This window comes from Panthera onca, chromosome B1, assembly GCF_046562875.1.
Source record: "Panthera onca isolate mPanOnc1 chromosome B1, mPanOnc1 haplotype 2, whole genome shotgun sequence".
NCBI lineage: Eukaryota > Metazoa > Chordata > Mammalia > Carnivora > Felidae > Panthera > Panthera onca.
The window spans coordinates 104,536,457-104,543,901 of record NC_138342.1 but is presented as its reverse complement, the minus strand read 5'-3'; the positions used below and the strand labels follow the sequence as shown (position 1 = coordinate 104,543,901).

Genomic DNA, 7,445 nt, shown 5'->3' with positions numbered 1-7,445 from the left:
TCTCAAAAATAAATAAACATTAAAAAACTATTTTAGGGGCGCCTGGGTGGCGCAGTCGGTTAAGCGTCCGACTTCAGCTCAGGTCACGATCTCGCGGTCCGTGAGTTCGAGCCCCGCGTCAGGCTCTGGGCTGATGGCTCGGAGCCTGGAGCCTGTTTCTGATTCTGTGTCTCCCTCTCTCTCTGCCCCTCCCCCGTTCATGCTCTGTCTCTCTCTGCCCAAAAAAAAAAAAAAAAAAGTTGAAAAAAACTATTTTAAAAAATTCCTTATGTCCTATCTTTATTCCCTAGCTCCATTCTTAGTTCACCTATCTTTTCTATTAATATACATAAAAGGAATAAAAGACACTGAAATTAAATATATAAGCATACATTAATTTTTCAGATTTGTTGTTAAGTGACATTGATGGAGAATAAAATGTAATAAAAAGTAGATGTCATAATACTTTAGAAACAAAAAATAAAACTAAAAACTCTTCTAAGAAAGATGCACCTCTCTAAAAAACAAGAATCAAAAAGGTACAAGGGCAGTGAGAAGCACAGAGTTGAACTGAAGACCACATGTCATCACAGGTGTAAAGGGACCACTTGGCTTCCCATTTTATAATCACACAATAATGAAAGGATCCCACAGTGTGATCCCACTGAGGTTCCTGGAAAAGCCACTCCCTAAGATAGCCCCAAGGGAGGTAACAGACAGGAATTTGGGTGGAATCTTGAGTAAGAACAGAGGAAGGAATGCTTTATGGTTATGCACAAATATGTACATTAAACCATCAAAATCCATGCATGTCTGAGAACTTCTGGGACACCTCAGAACTCTTGCTTTTCCTGCAGTCCCTGACTGAGTCAGCATGGCAATATATCATGCAGCTGCCTATCCAAATTGCCTTGTCTATTGTAATAAGTGGTTGGCATTAAAGAAACTATGGACCAGGAATGCTGGTACACGCTTACCCAGTGCCCTGTTCAAGGCCTGTTAAAGAAGAAATAAGAACACCATTGTGTGCATCTTGAGTTGTCTTCCTTGCCTTTGTGGCTCTCTGGAAACCTCCAATGGGCCAAGGGGCGGGGGGGAATACCAGTGTTGTCACTTTCCTCTTCACATCACCATAATAGTATCCACCTTGTTTTGTATCGGAGAAAATAAAGTTTAAGAAAATATAACATCATGAATGATGTTAATCACCATGAACGCAGGAGCATTTCTTCTTTGATTCCTGCCCATACCTAAACATTGTCTATGCAGGCAGTATAAATTGATTACTCATTTAATATTCTAATAAAAATGGTTATATTTTCTTGTTACAAATAGAAAAATAGGCAGAATGGTTTAGTAAAGGAGATACCTTTATTCTGAGGGATCCTATCCTAGGATGATGGGGTACACAGGTAATAAAAAATACACCTTAGAGTTGAAAAAAATAGGACAAGTCAAATCCTACTTGAAAACCATCTGGTTCGATATATCTTTAAAAATAATTTTAATGACTAAGCAGATGGCCCTAGGAAACAACTTTGCCAACATGATTACAGATAATTTTATTAAATTCTCAATAACAGATATCTACCAGGCCTACTTAAGTGAAACATTCTACCATTAATCATCTCAGTTGTAACTGCATTTGTCTTCAGCATTAGAAGAGTTTTTAAAGGCTGGCCAAAGTCACTGTTAAGAGTAAGTAAACCACCAGAATGTCTAAACCAACATGACTTAATCAAATTTAAACAGACAAAATGAAAGGACAAAGTACAATGTGGAAGGGAAAGACTTAAGTCTATAAGCAAAATAGAAATGGGAAAAATGTTCATGGAAACTGTAGCACCAGGTTTGTACAGCCAATGCTGTTGATGAGAATATTCAGGCCAGTAGCCCCACACTGACACCTCTGTCTCACTCTTTACAGTTGGAATTTGAGAGAAAAGAAAGACAATGCTCTCTTTACATTCTCTCTACCCCACAAATAAGGAAGATTTCATTCACAGTCACAAGACTCCATGACATCCCAGCAAAGTCTTGTTTCAAGAAATTAGAATTAATAAAGAACTGGGGCGCCTGGGTGGCTCAGTCAGTTGAGCGTCTGACTTCGGCCAGGTAATGATCTCACAGTTTGTGAGTTCAAGCCCCACGTCGGGCTCTGTGCTGAGAGCTCGGAGCCTGAAGCCTGCTTCGGATTCTGTGCCTCCTTCTCTCTGCCCCTCCCCCACTCATATTCTGTCTCTCAAAAATAAATAAATGTAAAAAAAAAAAAATTAAAAATAAAGAACTGAATAGGTTAACGAAAAAATATATAGAATATGCCTTGTAAATATAAAGGACTATAGACATATGGGCTATAACAAGTGACCATTATTATAATCGGTTTATAGGGGAAAGGTTATTTAGAAAGTCATTAATGAGTTAAGATTGTAATTAAGCATATAGTTTATCTTCAATAAATGGTAAGTGTTACTATTAAATCATTATTATTAAAACACAGTTACTAGGGATCATGGACCACATTCACGAAACATTAGATAAAGTTTGTGATATATCTGATGTAATAAAATGGTAGAAATTCAAATAGTGATCAGGGTCCTGATTTCCTAATTCTTATTTCATTATATTACTTGGTCTTTAATCCTAAGAAAGTTGGGTACTAATGTAATTTTGATTAAACATAATAAGTTATGATAAATAAGCACATCTCACCTACAATTTTGCCACTGCCCCTTCAAAATTTCTCATTCTCACAATTTACTGTTTAAAAAATCAACTTATTTGAAATGAAAGAATATGGTTCAGTTGGAACAGTTCAATGCCCATTAAGTGCACCAGATCCATTGATGCAGAAAATCCCAGCCATTCAATGGTCAACTTTTATTTTAATGCTTTTCTTCTAAAAGTTTCTAGGAAACTGCATCCTTGTCAAGAATTCAAGTCACCCTGGTACCAATGAAGTAAAACTAGTATAAATGTACAAAGTCTAAGAACTGATCTCTGTTTTTCAAAAGAGGGTGCTGCATCCCAGATTTGTAAAGAAAACTGGTCTGGACACTGTGAGATTTCTGGAATTCCCAATTTTCCAGCAGGTGTAAACACTGAAATAAATCTTTTCTTGGCTGCCAAACCAGGAGGAATCCACCTGAAAAGAAAGGGGAAGAATGTCTTATCAGAGTGTGTTTTTTATTACATTGTTTCTTATAAAAGAAGATGATACAGTTAGTTCATGATCAATGAAATATGCATTTTGAGCTGGTCATTAGTGATGTCATCTCAGTCTCCATCAGGCCAATCAGCACAGACTCCTATTGTCTCCTGGACTGTCCATTGCCTCTTGCAGATCAACTATTCTCTGAAATGCCACATACCCCAAAATTACCTTTCTTCATTGTTTCCAGTTCTGTGAAATAATAGGAAAAATGTTTATATCCCTAGTTACTGGCACAGAGCTCCTAAAATTTTTATAATTTCCTAAGTGACAAGAGCACTAAGAGCATTTTGTTGTTGTTGTTAGTCCCTTTGTCTTTGGCCCTGGTTCCTGACCCAGAGCTCCTAAATCTCTTGTAATTTGCTGGGTGATGGGTATGTCTTTTGTGCTAATGAGGTGACTCTTGGTGGGCTCCTGGATATCTTCAACTCAGGGACTAGTCACCAGAAAGACCAAGCCATTATTATTAGAAACCTAGAAATTTCATCCACTTACCATCCTCCAGGAGAGGGTAAGGGACTAGAGATTAATTTGCAGATTGATCATGCTTATATGATGAAGCCTTTATAAAAATCCCCAAAGTACTGGGTTCAGAGAGCTTCCCGGTTGCTGAACACATGGAGGACTGGGATGGTGGTTTGCCTGTTGAAGATACAAAACCTCCTCATCCTTTCTCTGCGCCTTGCCCTAAGCATCTCTTCCATCTGGATGTTCATCTGTGTCCTTTATCATAACCTTTTATAATAAACCAGTAAGTGTGTTTCCCTGAGTTCTATGAGTCATTCTCACAAATTATCAAACGCAAAGAGAAAAAATCAGGGAACCGTGACTTATAGCTGGTCAATCAGAAGTACAAGTGATAACTTGGGACTTGGGATTAGCACCTGAAAGGGGGGGGGCGGGTAGTCAGTCTTATGGGACCAGCTCTGAACCTGCGGGATCTGACACCATCTCCGGGTAAATGATGTCAGAATTGAGCTGGATTGTAGGACTCTCAGCTGGCCTAAGAGAATTGCTGGTGCCGGGGGGAAACACACATTTGGTAACTGGAAGTGTCAGAAGTCAAATGTGGTAGTAGCGTGACAGTAAAGGAAACACACAAGATTGTTTTTCCTATATAAGTCCCCAAACTCTTACTCTTATCTCAGGCTTCCCTTAGTAACCCAACTCCCAGTTAGGAGTAGACCAGCTAATGAAACTAATTTAAACTAAGATCTAACATGTGAAAGGGACCATTTGTTAATACAAATAGCTCTCTAACCAGTAGGGCCTACAGAATTATGGGAGTCTGAAGGCTATCCCATACTCTGAGACCTTTCCATATACCCTCTAGCCCTTTATACCCTCTATCAACACCAGATCCTTCTCTTGACCAACAACAAATACTTAAAAGGAGGTAAACTAAGATTCAGAATGCAGTCAATCCCACAGATCAGAAATAAGCTTGCTGATATTGCCATTAGACCTGACAGCTAGGCCACTTCAACATCATGCCCTATTTCATGTTACCCAGGTGTGGTCCACAAACCGGCAATATCACCATCTCCCGGAGCTTGTTAAACGTGTAGATTATCTGGGCTCCCTCCATCTTGGATACACTAAATCTCCAAGGATTTGCAGACACAGTAAAGTTTGGGAAACTGCTATAATCTAGAGAGCTGAACATCACCAGCAAGTTTTTAACAGGTGATCCATGGTTGCACTGTGTAAAATGATCCCCTACTCTTTTTATTAGCAGGAATCATGGGGATATCTGCAGAGCACCTTTGTTCCTATCTGGTCCATATGAAGTAATGGGAGAAGAATGTCCTGGCAGTAGAAATAGCCAAGGCTGGAAGCAAGCTTTGCTCTGTTACCCTCATCTGTTCTCAGCTGCTTTCAGACTTCAAAAATGAACTTTCTGGTTTCAACATTCACACCATGTTATAGTCATTATGGCAGAATGATATCTGGACTCCACATAGGCACTGTATTGACACCTTGGCTATGTGTTACGTTACAAAACCAAAACCAAAGCTAAGGGACATTCAACATATCTGCTCCAAGTGACAAAAATACCCGGACAAAATTCTTTGATGAGCCTTTCTATTGCAAAGATAAATAGAATATTGTTGCCTATAGCAACTGTCACATAATTTTGTCATGTTCATTTTATATTTTGGGAGAGAAGTGAGGATGAGAGCTCACTCGTAAAATGAATGCATTGGCAATGCATCTGAGCCAGCCACATCACCTAGAATGAAAAAAAACTGTCAAGTGGTCCCCAAATAAGGAATAAAACTAAGTCTCATGTTTGACTCATGTGACTGCAAAAATGTATTTCTTTCATTTCTAAGAACTATGCAAGCCATGAAAGCTGGTGACATGCCAACAGTCAGGGCTCTAGCCTCTAGACCCACATTTGGGGACAAGGAAAAATACTTTCTCTGATTTAACACAGCTAAGCCTAGTGGAAGAATTGCATGTGTTCTCCCTAAAACTCTCCAAGCTAGCCTAATATGAATATAGAATAGCATGTACTATGTATTTCTGCATAATTTTTCAATGAGTAGGAAAGAGCCCATAATGGAGAACGTGTAAGGGAGATCAAAAAATGATTTAAAAAGTATAACAAAACACATTCTATCCCAGAAGAAATGGTAACCTGATCAAAACCACATCCTAGTAAAATATTTTGCCAGCATCTTCTGTGTATCGAGTACCTTTTTTCCCTTTGGGTTTTCTCATTAGAAATGAAAATATTAGATGTGGGATTTTTCCCCCAAGAATTTCCTCATTGGCCTTTTCTCACTAGCTTTGGTGTCCTTGTGAAATGAAGAGAAAACAACAGTGGTGAAGAAATAAGTATGTATATCAACCACAAGAGCATACACTAAGCCATGCCTATGTCCCTAAGACTTGCAATAACATCAGGAAAGGCGCATTTAAAAAAAAAAATCAGGCACCAGAGTCCATGAAAACTTAGTCTGTATAATGTTTCGTTCTCATGAAAATTTGTCTTTCTAACTTCCCTAACTCTAGCTCTACTGTAATTACTTCTTCCACAGCTCTTAAACTACTATACAGACCTTGATGTGATTGTATGTGTAAGGACATTCACTGGATAAGGATCGTGTCTTAAATTCTTCCCACTGCCACAGTTCAGTGTTTGGTACAATGCACACAGAAGCAATCAATGAGTACTTGTTTTTTAAAAATAAATGAAACTCATAATTTTTGAAGCAAAAAAGGAAAGTTAAACGGCTCTTTGGTGGAAGCAGACGGTTGAGTATGGTGAAGCAATAAAAATACTGCTGTCCAATGAATAGCATGCTCAGTCCATACAATTTGAATATATGAATGTCCGTGAGACATACTGAGAGGAAATCCTTGGCCTAAGCTTTCAAAGCCCTGACCCCTACTGACAGCCATTGCGAGGGGGTGGCCTCAGCCCTTACTCCTGTTGGCTTTCACTTACTCAGAAGAGATGCTAAAAGTCAGGCCTGGGTTGCTAATCCTTTCCTTGGGCCCCCCAGAACCACAGGACAAGCTTCCTCTCACATCCATTATATTCATTTGTCAACAACCCTGAAAATTTTGGATAAAGACAGTGGGAGTAAGGAAAAGATGAGATAGGAAGAGAGACAGAGACATAGAGACAGAGAGATAGAGAGAGAGTAGGGACTGCACCCCATCTGCCAACACACATACAACATAGCCCAGATCTACCAGTTTGGTTTAAAAGATCTACCTGAAGCTACACTGTCCTCATTAATGCCATCAAGAAATGTCAGCCTTAGGTACCCTTTATCTTCATGACTCTTTCCTTCACTATGTCGTGTTACTATTTTGTTTTACATGCCAATAGTGCATGATCTACTTAGCTGTCTCATGAAAATGCTATGTAACAATACCACAGAAGACATTAAACTTAATAGAAAGTCCTCTAATATTTTGGCCCTTCATTTTCAATATTAAGCTTTCTTATTCAATCACAAAAGAAGCAGTGGGTAAGGTAACAATGTTTAATTTAATGACTTCTTTGAATTTTGAAAATGATTTAAAATTATCTCCTGCTTATACTGGGAGAAAAATTTAAATAAAGTTCTAAAGTAACTTCATTTGGCAGTGAATTTTCGAAATAAGTGATGATCATAGAGCCATGACCAACTTTAGATAGATATGTGTGTTGTTCCCAGAAGGTTGACTACCTCTGGCATTGCTAAGTCAGGAGGGGACAGCCCATGAGTCTCCCTTTGGCAATGAGCACCCATAT

The 7,445-nt window shown here is 38.8% G+C and overlaps 1 long non-coding RNA gene across 1 annotated transcript in view; it reads right to left on the bottom strand.

The window, feature by feature from the left end:
* Positions 1–1,354: 1,354 nt before the first annotated feature.
* Positions 1,355–7,445, bottom strand: part of LOC144616141 (uncharacterized) — a 144,994-nt gene continuing 138,903 nt past the window's right edge. Inside the window, exon 4 of the long non-coding RNA XR_013555155.2 lies at positions 1,355–3,124. This is a non-coding gene — a long non-coding RNA (uncharacterized LOC144616141). The remainder of the gene's footprint in view (positions 3,125–7,445) is intronic.